We start from the raw sequence: 21,175 nt of genomic DNA, 5'->3' as shown, positions 1-21,175 counted from the left end.
TTTTGCCAATAACTTGGCACACAATGACGCTAGAGCTTAAAAAATGGTATCATTGTGTTCCTGGTGATCAGCCGAATCGAATGATATGCGATATGATGCAATTTAGTTAACTTTAACTTAATTTATTAATTTAAGTTTACTTAAAATTTAAGAAAAACTTTAGGTACACTTAAGCAATCTAAAAAGTATATCATTCGACGCGCCTTGACGTGCTGAGTTCACTGGTGCTTTTCGTTTTGCTCTATCTTAATTAGATCAAAAGTTATAAGCGAAAAACTTTTGACCTGTTTTTAGCGAAATTTTTACATTTATACCCCCAAACCCCCCTAAATATTGACCTAGAGCAACCAAATTTGCACAGGGGCGAGAACTCCAGGGGTCCCACCTACCTACCAAATTTGGTGTTTCTAGGTGCCATAGGAGCCAATCGCGAGGGGGGGTCGCATCGACCCCCCCCCCCCCCCCCTGCCAGGCCGTGTTATGAAAAATGCCCTGCCAGGGCGAGGGATAAGCAAATGGTGCAACCCTGGCTGGTAGCTACTAAGAGACACACTGAACCTAATTTGACCAAATCTGCACCTAATCTGCACCAGATGTGCACCAAATCTGTATCAGATGGCCGTCGTGAAAACGGCCATTATCTTCAAATAATAGGTATAATTATCTCAGCCTCACTGCCCGCCGGCCCGACCTTGCCACAGAGTTTCATCTGGCTGCATGGCACCCTCTGCATCATCTCGCCGTTACGGTGACGACTGACGCTCTTTGAATCTAACCCGTCGACGGTGACAACACGATCTGCTTTTGTAGGGTCGAGTGTTGTTTTGCATGCTGCGGTTGTCGCTCCCACGTCTCACGCTCTTTTATTTCCAAGTCTGCTTAATTCCTAAATCCATTCCGTGCCTTTTAATTTGTTCTTTTCCACCAAGTTCTTAGATGTCTTTTGAAAGAGATGATTGGAAGCTACCCGACATTCGTAGTCACAGTTTTACCATTTATGTGTCTTTTGAGTTAACTTAAATGATACCGTTGCATGGCGTTCAAAGGTTCGCACACCAATTTCTCGCCTTTTGCTACTTTTTCTCTCGCCCTTGATGAAATAGGTATTGCAAAGCTGATTGAATTGAATTAGACATGCAGTCCAATAGCAGTCAAGAAACATGACAGACGTGCCCTTTCATTGGCTTTTTGTGGTGCGCTTGAGCCGGAGCAACGCTCGCCAGTCACTACTTAGTTGACATGGCTAAAAAGTTCCTCCTAGCAGATCATTTTTAACCGATGCGGGACGACTGGCTCTGGCGTTTTACGTCCTTCGTAACTGATCTCAGAGCATGTTTTCCACATTTTTAGCAGCCTCCTGTCACTAGTGTATGTCTCGAAGGATGTTTCAATTTTGCTGGCTCTCATACTCCGAGACAGATCCCCATTTTCCGACAAACAGCTTTTAGCTGGGGGCGTCTCTCTGTATATAGGATAGCGGTGAGATTGGAGACCGCGCTGTTCGGGACGGATGGATATATCCTGGATATATCTCGGATATATCGGCGTGTAACGACTGGATGTCGCCAAGATTGCACTACATCAAGGCAGCTCAAATGCAGCCCATATTCAGCCTCGAGTCGGGGCACGACGAGTTACGGCAGAAGTTGTACAGCGGTAGCTGCTACTGGTGGGTGAACTAATTCCGGGCATCTCGAGGCTCCATCCACTTGATCTTCGGAGCCAACAGAGGTCGCCAGACCAAAATTTTGATAATACATTGAGCTCAAGATCAAAGCAAAAGAGGATAAAATTATAAAATGAGACAAACAAACGACAATCCACAATTATCTACACTGTCTAATCTGCTTTAGGTACATGTGCCAATTAGCTCACTACTGGTATATAATTGATTTTATTTAACTTCCATGACATAGCTCGAATATGCCAGCAATACTTACCTGTGGTGTTGAACGTTCACTTGCAAGGCGAATCTCGAATACTCTGCTTCATGTAAATGTGGTTCAAAGAAAGTACGTCATTCCGAAAAGGTTGCAGGTCTGCCGTTGATCGCGAGTCAGCAGTACTTCCAGCCAGTCCAACAGTCCTTGCTGGAGCTGGCGCCGGAACCTGTGGAAGACGTGATGCCAATAACACAAGGCTATCAATTACGTTGTTGCTCCCATTGCTCCCATCACTATAAACTCACCATTGACCACCTGGCACCCTTACAGAGTGTTTTACAGCATCAGTGGCCATCTGACGCTACGTGCTACACATCATCGCATAATTTGTCTAAAAAACCTATACATGGTAAGATTTTGAGTTATAAACAATCAGAAAGTACCTTTTAATCAAACAATATCAGCCAGCATCAGGAAACCTATAAATGGTAGATCTGATAGGAATGGAGTTTAATGTATACTTGAAAATCGTAACTTGCAATGCAAATGCTTGCGACAAATCACACTAAACACGTACAACGGATACCTAGCCGGTGTCATTTAAATAACTTACTGGCACTTAAAAATTGACTCCGACCTTAAACAATTAGGAATCGTGCACTATAAGAATCTGATGAATCTGATGAATGAAAATCTCACAGATGATTGCAATCACGACTGCAACAGAGAACATACCTATGATTTGTGTTTAGCTGCCACCTGTTCCAACATAAAACTCTCGAGGAAGGCCTGCAAACTACCCAATTGTGCAGTCTCGGAATCAACTTATGTGTCCCGTATAGGTCTTTCGAATGGAGCATGGTTTGATCGGGAATTGGTGCATTACACTTGCCAGCATCGTCCGATCTCCCATAGTGATTTCCATAGACTATGGAGCGAGCCGCCAGCTTAAGGCCTGGTCCTTGGTCACTGTATGCAAATCCGAGCTCCTATCATTTCCTCTCATTGCCAAATTTTGGAATGATCGGCTAAGATGTTGTAGCAACTAGCAAATGTTTATATGTTGTACCACATGCATCGCTACAACTTGTGCTGGGTTTTAAAGCGAATTCAACAAAACAAACTTCGTGACTTGTACTTAGGCGAACTAACTTCAGAGCACACGAGCGACACTCGCCTCCTGCTCGAACTATTGTTAATAGGTACGCCAATTAATGCGAGAAATTCGCTCAGCCTCTCCACGAGTACTTGAGACAGTCCTTATGACGTCCTAATGAGCGTAGACACCTTCGAACGGCGACGGTTCCTGGTATATGTTGCCTGGCCACGGCGAACCCATCGACCGATCAGCTGACATAGTGACTACGTCATTGGGGCAGCGCCGTCTCCGGGTCGGTCAGCCCCGCTCTCGCGACCCTCCTAATGAGTCCTCGGCTTTCGGGGCAGAACAGATTACTTTCTACGGGAAAGGTCTGATGGGAAGAGGTCTGAATCAGGTAAAAATAGAACGGTTGATTAGGAGATGGGTGCTTCAGAGCTGTTACGTTTGAATGTAGTTTTAGAATCCTTTTAGCTGGACCTGTAGCGCGGCACCAATGTCAGACGCAGGTCAGGAAGTTCGTTTTTCATAATTGCTGTGAGATTCAATATTGTTATTGACATGCATAGCTAGAGAGTTACTCAGCTGTGGAAGTAACCCTGTTATGTCAACAATTATCGTCTGATTTCAGCAAGGAAAAACGTTGATGAGCGAAGTTAATGTGCAATGTGCATACAAAGGGGTGATGAGGCTGATGCTCGATTCAAACGTGAAGGCAGAAGGTGGCTTCAGTTCTAAGCCAAATCTTCTTCAAACAAGTTCAAATTGTCTAACTTAAGAATACAGTTAAATTGCGAATCCTAGAGGGTACATATCTGACTGACTTCGCACTCTGCAAGTGCCAAACTCTCAACCCTGGTATGCATCGCGGTAACTGATAGCAAAGCTTGTTTGTCTCGCATCTCGCGTTCGGAAATCGAACAATGTTCAACCAGTTGCTTGAATCTCCTGCTTCGGATATCAGCTGAGATTGTCGCTGTTCGGATTGTTTGCAGTCGCACAGAACTTACTAATGTGGCTCGGGTGTGTGGCCGACAGCGGAAACCGAGCTGGTCCGTGCATCGTCTACTGACGCGTCTGTGGCAGGGGCGGTGCGCAAGAATTGGGGCACAGTCTGGGCGGGTGTGGCTAGATAACAAAAGGAACGGCTACATAGACAGTGCAATGTAATTCGAAGAGGGCATGTGTGTATTAAAAAAGTAAGCAGCTGAGCAATCTTACACAAAGTTTCAGCATATTTATACAAGTGTATTTGCATATTACTTACCAATAGCAAAGTAATTTTGTCGAACTTGAACTCCACCAGACAACAGTGAAACACTATTCACGCACGTGCGAGTCCGGCTAGTCTGACCTACGCTGACCCGACCCCTAGGGTCAACAGGTCACGTGACATCGCCCTGAGCTCCCACGCAGCCAATCAGATGGGGTCAACAAGCCACGTGACACCGCCCCGAGCTGGCACCCAACCAGTCTGACGGAGGGCCCGTTCGATGTCTCAGCTCGGACAAAGAACGTTCTACGCAGAATATTATATTTTGCGTTCGGTGAAGCACACAGTCGGACGACGAGACCGGCCATTTTACACAATGTGAGTCAGTTTTGAAAAAGGCCCAAGCTTACGTTTCCATAGAGACAGCGCACAAATGACAACAACTTCTGCAAACAGCTGCTGCACCGCTTTTGAAATACGCGCCATCGTTGCCTCTCTGCCCAAGTGCCCACCGTAGTACGCTCAAAAGATTCTGGGCGGACGACGAAGAATCTACGTGACGTCAGGTAGAATCTTTGCCGTCCGTGCGACATCGAACGGCATTTTGGGCCCGGACGGCATAGAATCTTCGTCGTCCGAGAGACATCGAACGCGGGGGAGTCTCGGGACGGCTGCCCTGTGCAGACGGAAGAGCACTGTGGCCCGTGACCGCCCACTGAAAACAGGCAAAAACGGATAATTTGATAGATAATCACTCAGCAATCTATGACAAGTGACAATACACATAATAGGTCACTATACCCAAAGCGTCTAGCGGCACTTGAAGTTTAGTTGCACTTTCAATGTATCGACATTCGACTAAGTAAGTTTGGGCTCATGCCAAACTGATAAAGCATTTCACCTCACAGAAAACTGATTCTTCGAATTATTATCTATAAACTATCACGACATGGATGGGCATGGATAGCATACGGGATAGTTTTTCATGCAATATGCATAATTACATATTTTGAAAGCCGATGCCTAAATCAAACCCTGCTGCCCGGACCTAAAGCTTTCGAGGGCTTCGAGCTCTGGTACCCATGAATTCAGAGCTACCGGATCATCGGGCCGGGCCGGACCCTCATCTCTTTGAGAAATGACAGCGCTCCGAATGATTGGTGCATGCAAGGTAATTGGATCGCTTCTTCTCTCTACGGCCATGAAATATGGCCTGGGGGGCTCAGAAAAGATATCGGGCTCGTCTCTATCCATCTGGAATATTGTCTCAGACAGAAAAGACCAGACTTCGGCCGACGCACCGACATATGGTCATAAGGAGAGGCGTTGATCAAAACTCGAAAAAACGGCGACGTTCTTACATAGAATGCTGGATAGACGATAACGGTGCCAAACAGTTTCATTTACTGCAATTTATAGGCACATGCCCTAACGTAACATAGAAGTGCTGACGTCCATACAGTGATCCGCGTCGCACATAAACAAACATAGCATGTCATATAAGTGAAAGAAAAACAGCAAAGTACCTACAATTCGGAGGCGCTCTTGGGCCGCACATTGAACATGTCATCGGCTATTCCTCTGCCGTACAGATGCTGACTATCTGTCTTGTTACCCGTAATACATCCTATTGTTTATGTTCCCCCGAGGGTTCCTGGATCTTGCCGTAATGAAATTACGTCTCGGTTCCGCCCGAGGAGGGGGGCCAGGGGGAGGGGAGGGGGGGGGCTCGCTCTGAGCTGAACGGGCGTCCCCGGGGGAAGGTCGGCCGTCGGCGCTGAGCAGAGGCTGAGAGAGCTGTCTAGACACGGCAGCAAAGGTGACCTGTCCTGAAAGACCAGTGGTCATGTCAAGAGTACAAGACCAGGGCCCGGTTCTTATAGCCATACTTACAAGCCTCACTAAGCCTAGTGACACTTGAAATTGACGATTTTGTTCTTATAGCCACCCTAAAAGTCTCACTAAGCAAGTGACACTTGCTAAGTGTTAGTGAGAACTCGATTGTCGGTTCTTATAGCTACCCTAACATCGAGCTGCACTAGCCCGGAAAGTGAGACTCGTTCTTATAGCCATACTAGCCTTAGTGACACTTACTAGTAAGTGAGACTTTGGTTAGGGAGGGTGATACCACCCTAACCGCGGTTAGTGTGACATGATAAATATAAAGCACTTTTGGAACGCACGTATCTTCGCAACCGTTCAACCATTTGATGAGCAGTCTTCTCTGTTTAGTGATCCCATCCCTTCTACCCCGATATTAGCTATTTTCGATGCATGTGGGCGACCGTCACTTCACGCACCGAATGCAAACTGAAGAGGTGTCAAATTCGTTCCCATTCCAATAATTCGGCAATCACTGGGGCTATTGTGCTGAAACTTGGTATGTAGGTAGGCACCCACTAGGCAATGCATTGCCATGTGCTACAGTTGGGGTGCTGCTGCACGTGCGCACGTTTTTCCATTCCATTCCATTCCAGAATGTTTATTGCGCATCGACAACCTATAAGTAAAACGATCGGAAAATGAACATGAATAACAGAGATAAAGCAAAATAATATAAGAGTGGTGCAAAAGCACATTGTGCTTGACTCTAGGCACCACCTCTTATAACATAATCAGATAGACATCATAAACATAAAACAACATGAACATAGCCTTCAGATCAACGTCGAATATAACATAAACATACAACGTAATGAAGGTAACGTAGCGTAATGAAACAAAACTACCACTGCCGCCGCCACGACAGGCCACCGACCCAACCCGCGCTGACGTCACTCAGCCCACCGGGGACGCCGCCCACAAAACTGAATGAGGTAGGTAAATTAATAGGTAAATCTGTGCGAACGAAGCAAGAAATTTTGGAAATGTTGAGCCACCGCACGACAGCCCCCGCCGCCAAGATCGTCGCCATGCAAAAGAACGCGTAATAACCGTGTAGTTGACATTTGACCAAAATTTTCGCCATAAATTTGCAACATGTCCCGGTAAAGTTCCTCTCTCTGCAAATTATAGTTGGGACACGCGAGAATGAAATGATGAATATTTTCTGTTTCAAAGCCACAAGCACATTCAGGTGTATCGTGCCTTTGTATTTGAAATAAATGTGAATTTAGTTGTGACATTTGCATTCGTAACCTAGAATGGAAAATATTGCCCATTTTAGTGCCAATTTTGTAAAAGGGCAGTCTTCTCTGAACTTCTCAATGAACGTGCAGGGGTCGATTCCAGATCTCAAGAACGGTTGAACCGATTGTGCTCAAATTTGGTACACGGTTAGAGTTAGGTTGGTCGGGTGCCGTGAAAAAGTCACTTGGGAGTTGGGACCCAGTTGGCACGTGCGCACGTGCAGGGTGCCGCTTCCAGATCTCGAGAACGGCTGGGCCGATTGCCCTCAAATTTGGCTCATCGCTAGAGACCGGTTAGTAGGGTGCCGTTCACAAGTCAGTTGGAAGCATCCCCTCGCAATTCCGCACGTGCAAGGCTCACCCTCTCGCAGTCGCTCGCTCCGTTTGTCGCTACAAAAGGCGTTTTACTGGTTAATAAATAAATGCGCGCATGTAAAACATACATAAGCATCCCACTGATATCTTTACTATAATGCACGTTTGTGTCCCAGACAAGCCCGTCATCTCTAGATTAGATATGATTGATTTCCCACTTTTAACCCGTAGGTGGGCCGAAACGGCTCCCCCTCTCATTTTCCGTCGATATCTCCTTAAGTGCTGCAAATATTGCCACTGGAGTATGGAAAAGGAAAGAAACGGGATATATGTTATGAAACTAACGGTCCCCATCTACTTGCCAAATGTCAGCTCAATAACTCAATTTTTGGCAAAGTTAGGGCAAAAAAAAACTTCCTAAAATTGATGACGTGAAATATTCAAACTCATTTTTACATTTTCTAAACCAACTAGCGTAAAACAAAGATAACCACTGGATTCCCCGTGACGAGCTGCACCGAATAGTTAGGTACACTTTTTACGCAAAAAATATCAACTTTAAAATTTGCCGCATTTTGACCTGACCTTGATCTGACCTCCATCAGAACGTAACCCAAACTGGCCCTGTTGGTTGCGTAACCGGCGTAACCCACAAATTTGAATTTGAAATGTAAATTGGCCATAAAACATGTGTCACACAACCCTAGTATAGTCAGGGTCATGTTCTGACCCTTAGTGACCTGACCTGGTATTAGCGACCACATTTAGCAACATACCGAGTATGTATCAGGAACCAACGCTTCATCGATGATTTTAGATAATTTTCTTCTTACTCGATGTTATGACGCATTCTTTAGAATTAGGCCTCTAAACGGTGAAACATGCGACCTTTGACCTGACCTGTGACGACATCGGTTGGACCTATATAGGTCAATTACATTTGGTCACAACACAAGGTAATTCCCCGATGGGGCTATTGAATGCCATTTGAAATTTGAGAATCGGTCGGTAACCTTCCGAGATCTGGGGGGGTGGGGGCGAAACGCCCCTCCCCTCGCTACGGGTTGCAGAGTTCGCCGTTAGCCGTACGGGGCGCGGGTTAAGCGCTTTTTGTCAATGGCGCTAGGGCCTTGAATGGCGCCAATAATTTCCAACGAACAAGAACAACAACGAAGAGTCAAAGGTAAAGGTACAACTGCGTCATCCAACGTAGGGGAGAGTGGGGTAATTTGGCCGGTGGTGTAAATTGGCCGCCCCCACCTGTACGAAAGCTGATAAAAGTGAATGAAATAACTTTAGTCTCTATTCATTTGTCATCGGCAGAAATAACTCGAGAACAAATGTCAAAACTTTGCCCCTCGCAGTTTTATTCAAAATCAATAAAACGTTAATTTCATTAGAAAATGGTAACTTTTGCTTCTATTTACAAAGCTGCATAACATGTAGTATTTGGGCTAAAAACGAATTCAGACATTATAGCGCCATTCTTGAGCGTGTTCAGCGGTTCCAAGAGCAATTTCATCTAGTTCTGTACAGGCATGACGACTTTATAGACACAAATTTTCAGAATGGCAATGTGGGGTTATTTGGCCGGGACCAGCGGGGCAACTTGGCCGGTGCGCTCAGCGTCACTATGCTGGGACGGCCGAGTTGTCATGGTCAATTATACCATAAAGGACATAATTCATGACCAACTTTGACTACCTTGATGCCATATTTCCTACTGGACAGCTGTAAGGGCATGTGACGTCATCAAAGGTTGCCTAACGCTTTTTTTGCTAATAAATACTTACAGAAAAAGATACAGTCGTGCAAATGGTCTCATTGTGTTCAGCTCGTCAAGGCGCATCGAATGATATACATGATGACCTTGAACTCACGCAACCTTGAGGTCAAGCGACCTGAGGTAACGTGACCTGAAGCCAACCTTTGACCTTGATCTCTCGAGGTCAACACATACATGTTTCGATGCGGAATGACGAGAGAATTACGATGGTACTTTTAGTTTTGGTCTAGCTTGATTACTTCAAAAGCTATTCGTAGAAAACTGTCATCGCATCTATATAGAGCCGCTATTTTGACTATTTTCGACCCCTGTGATGGCTGAGTCAACCTCCAAAATGCTTCAAATGCGTCGTAGGACATGCGTCATTGCTGAATGTAAAGCTGACTCGCCTATAACAAAAATCATGGCCTCAAACTACCACCGGCCAAATTACCCCACACCCCGGCCAAATAACCCTGCTAGTGGGGCAATTTGGCCGCTTTGCAGACCTTTGTAAGACGTCACAATTTCAATATAAGTAGTTACTCTATCATTTCAAGTTTACTGTCCAGGAAAGTAAAATGTATGCCACACCTGTCAGCGTTGAGAAAATGCAGAAATGTGTTGTCGATTTTTAGTTACATCGGTTTCTAAAACCAGTATAACGCCTTTTGGGGCGACTAACGGAGCGAGCGAGAGGGTGGGCCTTGCACGTGCGAAATTGCGAGGGGGTACCCCCAACTGACTTGTGCACGGCACCCTACTAACCGGTCTCTAGCGATGTGCCAAATTTGAGCACAATCGGCCCAGCCGTTCTCGAGATCTGGAAGCGGCACCCTGCACGTGCGCACGTGCAAAATGGGTCCCAACTGACTTTTGCACGGCACTCTATTAATCGGTCCCTAACCATGTACCAAATTTGAGCGCAATCGGTCCAGCCGTTCTCGAGATCTGGAAACGACCCCTGCACGTGCGCACGTGCAGCAGCACCCCAACTCTGGCACATGGATATGCATTGCCTAGTGGGTGCCTACCTACATGCCAACTTTCAGCGCAATCGGCCCAGTAGTTACCGAGATATTGCAACTATTAAAAAAGTGACACCTCTTCGTTTTGCACGTGGCACGTGCATAAGGGGTCACTCACATGCATCGGGAATAGTCCAATACTTGGTAGAAGGAATGAAGCTACCCTACAAAAATTACCGCATGTAAATCGGTCAAGTGGTTGCTGAGATATAAGCGTCGCAAAAGCGTGACCACGGCCGGCCGGCCGGCCGCTCATACTCAGAAATTTCCGTTAATCTAAGGAAAGACTACGCTCGCTTCGCTCGCTCCGTAAAAAGCGGCCAAATTACCCCACTCTCCCCTACTGGTTCTTATTCGAATATTCGGTCATATGCATATCCAAAGTATGCATTGAATGAAGACCACGTGATTGCTTCTTTAAATGGACATATTTGCCAGAAATAACAACATTTTAGAGATGCAAAGTTCGCTTCGCTTGTCTCACTCAAAGTCTCCCTAAGGAAAGTGACACTTATCATAGGGAGGCTTTAAGTGTGGCTATAAGAACCGGGACTTCGAGTCGCCCTAAGATAAGTGTCACTTTGGCCCAAGTCACACTTACCGGTAAGTGTTTCTATAAGAACCGGGCCCAGAGCTACAATGAATCATCGACCCATAAATGATATATTGAATATTGATAATAGTGAAAAAATGTATAAATATCCGGCAGTGCTCGACATTATTTTACGATGCGCGACTATCCATATAGGCAGGCAATAAGCACAAACATACTTAGCTCACAGACGCAATGTTATTGCTTGTAGTTCCTCATTTCGTTAGAAGTTCACTGAACAGGGATTGGCAGCAAAGCAACCACGGTATATCTAAGCTAAATTTATTTATCATGCTTATTGGCCTCAGTGTAAGTACGGTACGTAGAATATGTGGCTATAACTTCTAGAAGATGATAGGAAATGCCAAGAAAAGCTGTACCTTTGCAGAATACATGACTTCTACCGGCGCAAGGGTCACGCGGGTACCGCCGAGCCGCGTTTCTCATTTGTGACGTCTGTCCGGCCATCAGTCTAAAACCGTCTTATTCCGGAAATGAAACTAGCTCCGCAGCTGGCCATGGGACGGTACGCGACCGTGCTGTCGTCACTCCTGGGCCCGTCCTCACCGCCCGCAAGCGTAAACCACGTCGCGGGCAGCGTACAACTTACGAAAACGTCAAATTAGAAGCGCATCACGCTCCACCGCCGCGCCGCCGCTTTTCGCCTTGGTTTCTGTCGACGGTCTTTGCGCAGCCGCTCAGGTTCCCACAGCAGCTGGTCGGAGAGGAAGGTTTTATCGGGGATGAGCAGCAAAATATGGTGTTGGAGAGGATCTCAGGGCGGCAGGGTCGCAGGTGCGTGAACGACGAACTCACCGTCCGAAATCGCCGTCCAAACGCCGATTCCGCCGTCTCGACCGATGGGTTCGAACTTCGAGATGGTGAAGATTAATACCAGATGAGAAGTCTCTAAGATGCCGAGGTGCATTGCAACGCAGTGGTGTGTTTAATCGCATTCACGGCCACCCAAGTTTAGAAAACTCTCAGCTGGAGCCTGGATCCTTTTATGCTCGAACGCCAACAGAATGCTCAGAACCCTGACTTTTAGTTCACTACGGCAAACAGGAGGAAAAGTTCCGCCTAGTTCGGAATCGCCATGCATAACATGTCGTCTCCACACGTTCAGGGCCGTCTTTATCTATGCCTATAGTTCGACCGAGACGGCCTTGGTCTCCATCCCGACTGGGCAGGTCGCCGGTCAGCACCGCGGCCGAGCCACTGACATCCACCTCCCTGCCGCTGACAGACCTACCGGCGGACGGCAACAACGATAAAGACCGGCTTCCAAGAACAGAACCGATTAAAAGCTAGCGGATTGCTGGGGCTCACGCCTTTCAGAGCCTTCAAACGGCTATTACAGACATTCGACCAGCGGTCACAACCACCCCACACACCGTCATAGCGGTGGAGATTGTGATCATCGTTGGGTCTGTCATGAATCGATGTGTACAGTTACATACCTACCTACATTAGTTAAGATCTCGTGTAAAATTTGATTGAAAACCTTTCCGGAATAAGCATTAAAACCTAGGCCATTTTTTCAATTAACTGCCTGCTACCTATGTGTTGAGACTTGAGACCCCCCCCCCCCCCACACACACACCCATTTCTGTCTAATCGTATCAGTAGGTATCTGTAAGAGAGTTAAGCCGGCTCAAATCGTCTTAAGCAAATCCGCTCCGTTAATACTTCTCTGTCTGAGCTACAAACAGGGTTCGTATGCTTTTTGCGTCGTGTTTACCGCTTTTTGCGATTTTCGTTTTAATTCCATTTTGGCCTAGAGCCGCGAGTTACATAAGTGAACTGTGCTGTGCCGAATGATTTCAACTCAGCAGGCTGATCTGAGGTAAACAGGGTCACGTCCTTCGATCCAATAAGGAGCATCTGACAGACGGGATACCTATTAACCCTGCGATTTCATGATTGGTGAAGTGGACAAAGAGCTGGTGCCATCAATCATGATAATTGATATAACCATTTCTTTTTATTACTGGTGCAATTATGAACTGCAAAAGTAAGATTATTGGTTTATGACCCCTCTTACAATCATAGGCGAGCATAGCATATGCATTCCGCCTGTCCTGGCACTTCCCGCAACTGTTGGCCGCAACTGTCCTGCTGGATTGTCCACCGTGCGTCGGTGATGAGATTTCAGCGGCTCGGCGTTTCTTTGCAGCACGACTCCAACAATGGAAGCCCCGGGAAATCAGTTTTCTTTTTCTGGCGGTCGGCGCTAAGCCGCGTTTCACCCGACGTGCCTGCCGTGCTAATTGTTACACTACGAGCAAAACAGCGCCGCTCCGACTGTTAAATGTTATCCGAGACCCTCGGTGGTCACTCAGCTCCGAAGGTGAGGTGAAGAGACGGCATAGGCGGGGCCCCGTGGCCACTCTGATTGGAATACTTGGGGAGCTGTGGGGGCTATAAAAGCGATGAGCAACCAAACAGCGAAGACCGCGACTTCATCGGTTTATATTCAACGATAATTGTGATGCAATCTGATGACCAAAGCTGTGTGGAAATCGAAATAAGTGTTGTTTTATGTTTCTTTGCAGTACTGCGTGGCGTGTGGGCCTCAAGTAGGTATGTGTGTACATAACGTTCGGTGCCTTTATGTTACTGCAATGTCACAGGAACTTGCTCGGTGCCTCAACACTTGCTTTTTCTCGGTGGCTCGATCAATTCTTAGCAATGATACTGCATATATATGATATTGATATGCAACGCGCTTTGTAGGTCGCATTTCGATTGAAATTAAAACGCTTCGTTAATATCGTCATAAAATAACTGATAACATAGCAAAAACATATAGATCTCTCTCGCCACTCACCAGTACAATGCAGAAGAGCACCTTTCACTGTTGGCGAATTCAATTGACCACTGGCAAGTCCCCAGTTTGCGGGTTCGCTGCGTGAATATTCCAACTGCAGCTGAGGACCGGCTTTCATTATCTATATCCACCACGCCGTTAACGCTGTGATCTACGGCAGCCCGCCGGTGATGAGATTGCAGTTCAACCTTCCATTTTCGGCCCCACGCAGTGTAAATAGGAGAAACTTAGCCGGTGCTTCCGCCGCCCGGCTCCAATTCCTCTGCGCGTGTCGCCCGCATTTCTCTGCCAATTCATCTCCCTCGCTAATTGCGGCACATTCTCGTGGGGAAACACCAGAAAGCGGGCTCGTTCTTTACGAGCTCGTGAGCGACTGTTCTTGGCTGAAAATTCTGAGTAATTGGAGTACAGTTAGCCCAAGAGAGCACCTGAATAACGGATACCGAGAGCGTAAGATGTCGAGTATACTCGACGGAGCTATAGCTTCACATATGGTTTCCAGGAAACCTCCGAAGTCCAAACACAGTCAGGTCACAGGCCTCAGACATCGTATATTATTCACAAAGACGACAGGCAATATTTGTCTCGGAGGTGATCACTAGGAGGGCCCTCCGCGGTCCGAAGGGCGCGTGCTATGCGGAGCACACATCATTCACACCGGTGTGATTCCTTTCCGCTGCAGTGGTCGGCCGCCGGCAGCACTCCCCGCTCACTCCACCACTTGCTCTGAGGGACAGAAGAGAGGGATACCGGTCAGCTCCACAAGGTAACAGGGCGACGGACGACGGTCAGCATGCGGTATGCTTAGAGAGGGGAGGTTTCAGGCGAAACATCTGTGAAAAAACAACATGTTACCACTTACGAGTCTTTAGGTACTTCATTGAATGCAACGAGTTTTGGGATCTATGCTCAGTGCACAATACACCTACCCACGTATGTTGGTATAGTGTAATGTCATTTGTAACGGACAAGTGTACTTTTTATTAACATAAATGTGAGCGCGCTACCCCAAAAAAGACATTCAATGACGGGCGAACTAATAAAGCGGCCAGTCAACATCCTAAAAACACCTTCAAACGCAAACACGCATCTAAAGAAACCACATCGGCCCATCTGACCCATATGACTGCACAGGAGGCGGCCGTGGCCGACAAAGTGCGACGAACACACCACTGGAGATGGGGAGTGGGAGCAAACAAATAATCCGCCTGCATCGACAGCGGGTTCGCGGAAGTCTGCAAAACAGTCGCTCTCGGGACGCGCACACGGCGGTCGGCAGCTATTGAACGCCCACGTGGGAGAGAGAGGGCGGCCGACAACTGGCAGCAGAGCTCAGGTCGCTGGCTGACAGAGCTCGGATCGCTGGATGACAGAGCTCGGATCTCTGGCTGACGGAGCTCCGGTAGCTGGCTGACAGGAACTCGGGTCGGTGGCTGACAGGAGCCCTGATCGCTGGCTGACAGAGCTCGGATCGCTGGCTGATAGAGCTCCTTGAGTAGCTGGCTGACAGGGCTCGGATCGCTGGGTGACGGAGCTCCGATCGCTGGCTGACAGAGCTCCTCGAGTAGCTGACAGAGCTCCGATCGCAAGCCGTCCTACAGGCCAGTGAGAGGCAGGCGAACTACACAACAACCATGTTCCGGTCATGACAGGGCCGCAGGCTGTGTCGAAGGTCGCTCGGTTCGGAGTAAGGAAAGACGTTGCTCGATATAGCAAGATGCAGTGTAAGTCTGTTATCAGGACTAAGAGGTGGAGATGAGACTTTGTCCTGGGAAACCCCGCTTATTGAGGCGAATGACAGTGATGTGCACTGCGCAACATTTACAATAAACGCCTGCAAACTAAAAGTTTTCTCATTTGTTCGTTTGTTGAAAACAATCGTAACAAGGAGGCGAGGACAATATTACGCGCAGCTTCAGGCTCCGGGCTTACAAAACCCCGTTCCTAGGTCGCTGTATGTCGACTATGCTCCAAACATTCATCAGGGTTAGTGCAATATCTGCCACAAGACACACACACTATCGCAAACAAGGAGTTAGTTGAAAAAAAATGATATGTTCGGAGCAAAAGTACACGAAAAGATGAATGACAAGTTTTCTTAAATAATATATGTCAGTAAAAATGCAGCCTGGCATTCAAATTCGGATGCACTGAATATGAGCACCAGACGAATAAATAAATATCAAATCAAATCCAACTGCAAAGTAGTCACCACTCACATGCCATGCTCGTCAAGCAATACTGTAACCAGCCAGCCCACTTCGTAGAATGAATGTTCGGCGTCACAAACGAAAAACAGGCTCTCAGACAGTCAGGCGGCACTGTTAAACTGCTTAAACTAACTGAGGCCTGTTAGAGTATGATGCATTTCTTCAACAAATTACCCACAAAAACCAATGCAGTGTGGGAAGTGTTGCACTGCGGAACTTCACAAAACGTCTTTTGCTGAATGATAGACTGGGCAGACGGTAATAAACATTGATTATTTGTAACACAGCATATTGAGACCTAAAGAAAACGCGGTGTTCTATGATCACCAATCGTGTGTAATTTAATGCTTGCGGAGCCTGAGCTGGTGAAATCAATCTTTGGCATATTTTGGAATGATCAAAAAATCCCTTTAACAGTCTTAATAAACTGAGCTTCTTGCAGAAGCTGCATGATTTACAGATCGCCTAAGGAGAAAGGCATGTCCACTGGGAGTAATACAAAGTGCTAGGCTTTGGGGCAAGAAATGTATCCACTGCCTTTCCTCGAAAACCACACCAATGCAAGGCATTGTCCTCAGATTCCCGGCACTTGTCTCATGCAATTGTTACACCGTCTACATTCCTTGCCAGTGTTCGCAATCGGAACTGACGAGTGAATGCATATTCAGTAGGTGCGCCCGACACGCGTACTCGAGTTGCGGGTCGATCGCTCGTCGTACCTCGGGCAGAACCGAACGGGCATCGGGCGCGACCTCGCCTGTACAGCGAACCCCAATTTGACACTCATGGCAGCATGACACCGGATAAAGGAACAGACCGCGCAAAGACGACGAAGGCGGCGCTGCGGCGGGGAGCGAGCGGCGCCGTGTCGGTCTCCTGGCGGCGGTGTCGCCTCGCACACAACACCGTCATCACTCCTGGTTGGCGCCGGCCGGGGACCGGAAGTGTCGCCGCTACACGACCCTCCGCCCGGGTCCCAGACGCCGCGGTACACCCACCGGACCCCATCTACAGTGCGGGCGACACGCGGAGGCAATAAGCCAGCGTCTACCGCACTCGGTGCGGCACCGGTAACAAGGGCCACCCTGCACAGCACCCAGCCCGGCCCGGCCACTTGGCATGCGAGTCGCCGGCGCTGGTCGCGAGGGGCCTCGTTATCCGAGGATTTGCGGGCCCCGCACGCTGCGAACGTCTGACTAGACGGTGCCAAAAAGTGAGCCCCGGATATATCCTGCCTCGCGCGAAAGATGCCGGAATAACTCTCGGGGACTAGGGAAGGCTATATTGGGCCACCGCTTGCCAACTTTTAGAAACTATTGCGGGAGGTACGATGAGAGCAGCTTATTAACAATACACGCCAATTAAAGGACCAAGCATAAAGTTTTTGGTATTCTACCCTTTGCATTGGAAGAAAGGGGTGTGGTCATTATGAATATAAGACTGTTTAGCATCAATATTAAGCTGGTAAAGGAAAAGGTCCATTAATCCTTCAAAATTAGTTAGAAATGAGTCGACGGTTCAAGGGCAGATATGGTCAAAAGAAAACAACGTTTTTCTCGATCATTAGCTGAACGATCTTTAACTATAGTTATCAAGTTGTTAGTAAATCGCAGTCGTTAGTTAGATGCAATAGGAAAAGCACAAATTGTTACCAAAGCGTCTAGTTGTCACGAAGGCCACACATGTTAGTTCAAACTTGTTAGGAAATCGCACACGATTCATCTAGCTATTTTCTCGATGACATAACAAAACACAAACACACTAATCACTGCAAAAAACACTCTGTTACCTCGCCACCATGTTACAGGGACTTGCCTGAAAACGGAACAGATCGGTCAGAATGAGCACGGGCAAATGTCGGAAGTAACCTAGCACATAAGAGATACACCGGTTATATAACGCCACAATCCTCAGAGAATATCGCCTAGGGTTCACAGTTCTAAATGTCACAGAGCTATGAACATCGCTAATTACGAACTTCTTAATTAGGAAGTTAGTAATTAGGAAGTGCTAAGAAAAACTAAGAGGCATCGGGGTTTACCGTTTCAGAGCGAAGGAAACATTCTTCCACAGTCCCAAGGACTAATTAATAAGGAACGTGGTAATTATTACAACGCACTGTTCCGAAAACATACTTATTCGGTCACCAATTCCCCACCAGGCTGTAAATTCACTCATTATTTCGTGTCCCAGTAGTGCTGACACCATGGACGAATTTGAAGGAGTGGAAATCAGTATTTGCTGGTCAGGGTTGCACGGGTTCATGTTCATCTATCTCCCAGGCTGTCTCCTCCGCGTGCCGACTGCATGCTGGGCTTGCCGACAGTCAATCTGTTCGTTCTGGCGTGACCTTTGCCCCAGATGGTGGGTTCACCACCGCGCCGACCGGGACTCCACCCGGCTGTTTCGGCTCTCTTCTGCGCTCCAGTCGGGGTGAGCGGGCGCACGAAACGGAACCCGACAACAGACTGAGAACCAAAGGAAAAAAACGGAGGACTGAAAACCAATGAAATAAAAATGAACGACTCAGCAACACCAAGCGAGCATTTCTATCATCAAATGCGTTTATGTTACGAATAATAATTGTAATACTGGAATCACGGGAGAACGACGGATAGCAACCCCGGAACCACTCCAGGCCAGGCGTTTGAAGTCAAACTGTTCTGAACACAAACAGGAGTCATTGCACCAACCAGTACACAGTCCAATTCATCCCAGATGTAGCGTGCGTCATTTCCCGAGTCTTTAAAGACCAACTCCCGCTATTGACTCTGGCCATTGACCGCGCGGCCTGCCCGCCGCCTTCGGCCGGAAGTTGCCACCTAGGCGGCACTCGCTCGCCGGCTTCATTCCGCCTTCCAAACGGGCGGCCCGTCTCGCGGCGCGCTCGTCGACCCTCGTCGTCAGTGAGCCGTCGGTGCCGACGATAGAGCCCCGCCCCCGGTGGCGGCTCCGGCTCGCTCCGCGGCCCGTCCGTTAGCCCGGCTCCGGCCGCGCTGACCGGTCAGACACCGCGGCCGATGGACCGTCACCGGGAGCCGGCGCGGCGCCGTTCAGACGCCATCAGCAGATGACGGCCGAATCGACCAAACTCGGCCGCACCATCGCCGCCAGAAGTTTGGAATGCACGTCACGAAACAGGCACAAATATACGACGTATTCACCTACTGAAACTGCTGAGGACGGTGAATCCAATCGCGATCGCCGATAAACACCAAAAGCGGGGCCTCCCATTCGGAGTTCAGCACTTTGGCAACTATGCTCGATGTTATCATAAACTTACCCCTAGTGGGCCGACTCACTCAGCCTTGTCAGCACCGGCAACTGAGCCGAATGACGTCATTAGTTTCGTGACGTCACTAGCTTCAGCCGCCCAACCTCAGCGAATATCGTGAGGATGACCGAAGACTGGGATAGCGGGCCAAGCCCGCCTCGTCCCATATGCGGCCGGCGTCCGCTCTGCCGCTAACTCGGCGCGCATCGGCCCGTTTCAGGGCGACCAAATGTCACTCAGTCGGACGTCATTCTCACCGCTCGGGACACGCTCACTGATCGCATAGCGTCGAACAGACTCGCCGCCAGAGATAACCGGCTCAGTGGCATCCGGCGACGCGCTGCGAATGCCGAAAGGATGCGCTCGGCGCTACTTGCTATTTTGGAGTTTCAATTCGTTGCTTAGCATGACAACAGAGACGTGATGCACTACCTATAGAGAATAGAAAGAGTAAGAATCAATCAAGGAAAGGTATGGTAGAAGTCCTAGCTAATCTAAAGATAGGTAGTTAATTGATAGCGGACGAGATCATAGGACATGTCGCCACTTCCCTGAGCAAATTCTAAATAACAGCGAAATTCATTCCGAATTACATTTTAAAATTCACCGATCAAAAACCAAGAAAGCGAGACCCCACCACCGTACTGCTAGAAGCCACACAAATTTCACCTACGGCGAGCGACAACAACAGGCACCGAGACGTGTGCTCGGCCTCTGCGGCCGTTGTAAGGCGCGGTTCACACCGTCAGGGGACGCACCGAGCCACCGATGCATCGTCGTTAGGCGCGGTTCACAGTACACTACCTCTCGGGACACGGCGAGCCGCACCGGCGACATCCGGTGGGGCCGACACCGACTGATGTATCGGTGTGAACTATGCCTAGCAATGAGGCGCCGTTTCCGTTTCGGGGTTTCACGGGGTGTGTGTCGCCTCGGCTACAATCTACGACGGGATGCTCAGAGGGCGGCTCGACGGGACCAATTGTTCAGCCAAAGCCCCAGGCAACGCAGAGGAGCACCGTCGTGTCGCTTCTAAGGTCCAGTCGAAAGAGAAAAGATAGTTTTTCATGCGGACAGAATTTGTGACCACTATGCTTCTTGCTCCCAAAGTAGCCTTATCGAACAAGACCTAGTAATTTGATGACAGTTCTACAAGTTGAGTGCCTTTGGTTTGAGTGCTAGCTGCTTTGTCGCCAGGAAAAGTCAACTGACAAGTGACAGACACGAGATATAGTTACACATCATCAAAGGTAGAAGACCAAGGAAACGAAATAAAATAAAAATACAAGAACGCAGAGTGCTTAAGCATTAAAAACACATTTGCCTTTGCCCTTTGTAAAATGGATGCATTGCTTCTGAACAAATATCAGGCCCGTGTTTTACTTCAAAGTAACATTTTCATCTGTTCCTTCATTTGATCCTGTTGCGCCAGGGTAACAGAGACCAATAACCGGTTCAACGATAGCATGTCCTCAATAAAACAATGTCTGAAAAGTAATGTTTTGACATTGTTCCAAAGCCTTTTCTGTTACATAACCTCTTCACGAGAAAACGTCTCAATTTACAACACCTCAATCCGCGCTCGGCTAATCCCCTAAATCCGGGTAAATCCGGCGTTCCCTGTCAGCGGCGACGGGTGACGGCAGCGAACCAGTCCAGCGCGCCTGTCCTCCCGTCACATTAGCAGAGGCCGGCAGCACATTGGCGACACTGCTGACTGATTTACCACCTCTGGGTGCGAGGCCGATATTTCACCGGCTCCGCCGCGCCCGGCCGGCGTCCAAACGGACCGGCGATTGCCGACCGTGCGATGGGACAGCTAAATCACGCAGGATAAC

General features: G+C 48.2%; 1 long non-coding RNA gene across 2 annotated transcripts in view; it reads right to left on the bottom strand.

The window, feature by feature from the left end:
• Positions 1-14,384: 14,384 nt before the first annotated feature.
• Positions 14,385-21,175, bottom strand: part of LOC122383236 — a 20,571-nt gene continuing 13,780 nt past the window's right edge. The window contains exons 3-4 of one of the 2 annotated variants that reach the window (XR_006256804.1): positions 17,853-17,878; positions 14,385-14,579 (exon numbers count right to left, since the gene is read on the bottom strand). This is a non-coding gene — a long non-coding RNA (uncharacterized LOC122383236). The remainder of the gene's footprint in view (positions 14,580-17,852; positions 17,879-21,175) is intronic. The other variant, XR_006256803.1, reaches the window with a different exon arrangement.

The sequence above is a fragment of the Amphibalanus amphitrite genome, unplaced genomic scaffold (genome assembly GCF_019059575.1).
Source record: "Amphibalanus amphitrite isolate SeventyFive unplaced genomic scaffold, NRLGWU_Aamphi_draft 000158F_arrow, whole genome shotgun sequence".
NCBI classification, from domain to species: Eukaryota; Metazoa; Arthropoda; class Thecostraca; order Balanomorpha; family Balanidae; genus Amphibalanus; species Amphibalanus amphitrite.
This window is presented reverse-complemented; position numbering and strand designations above follow the sequence as displayed.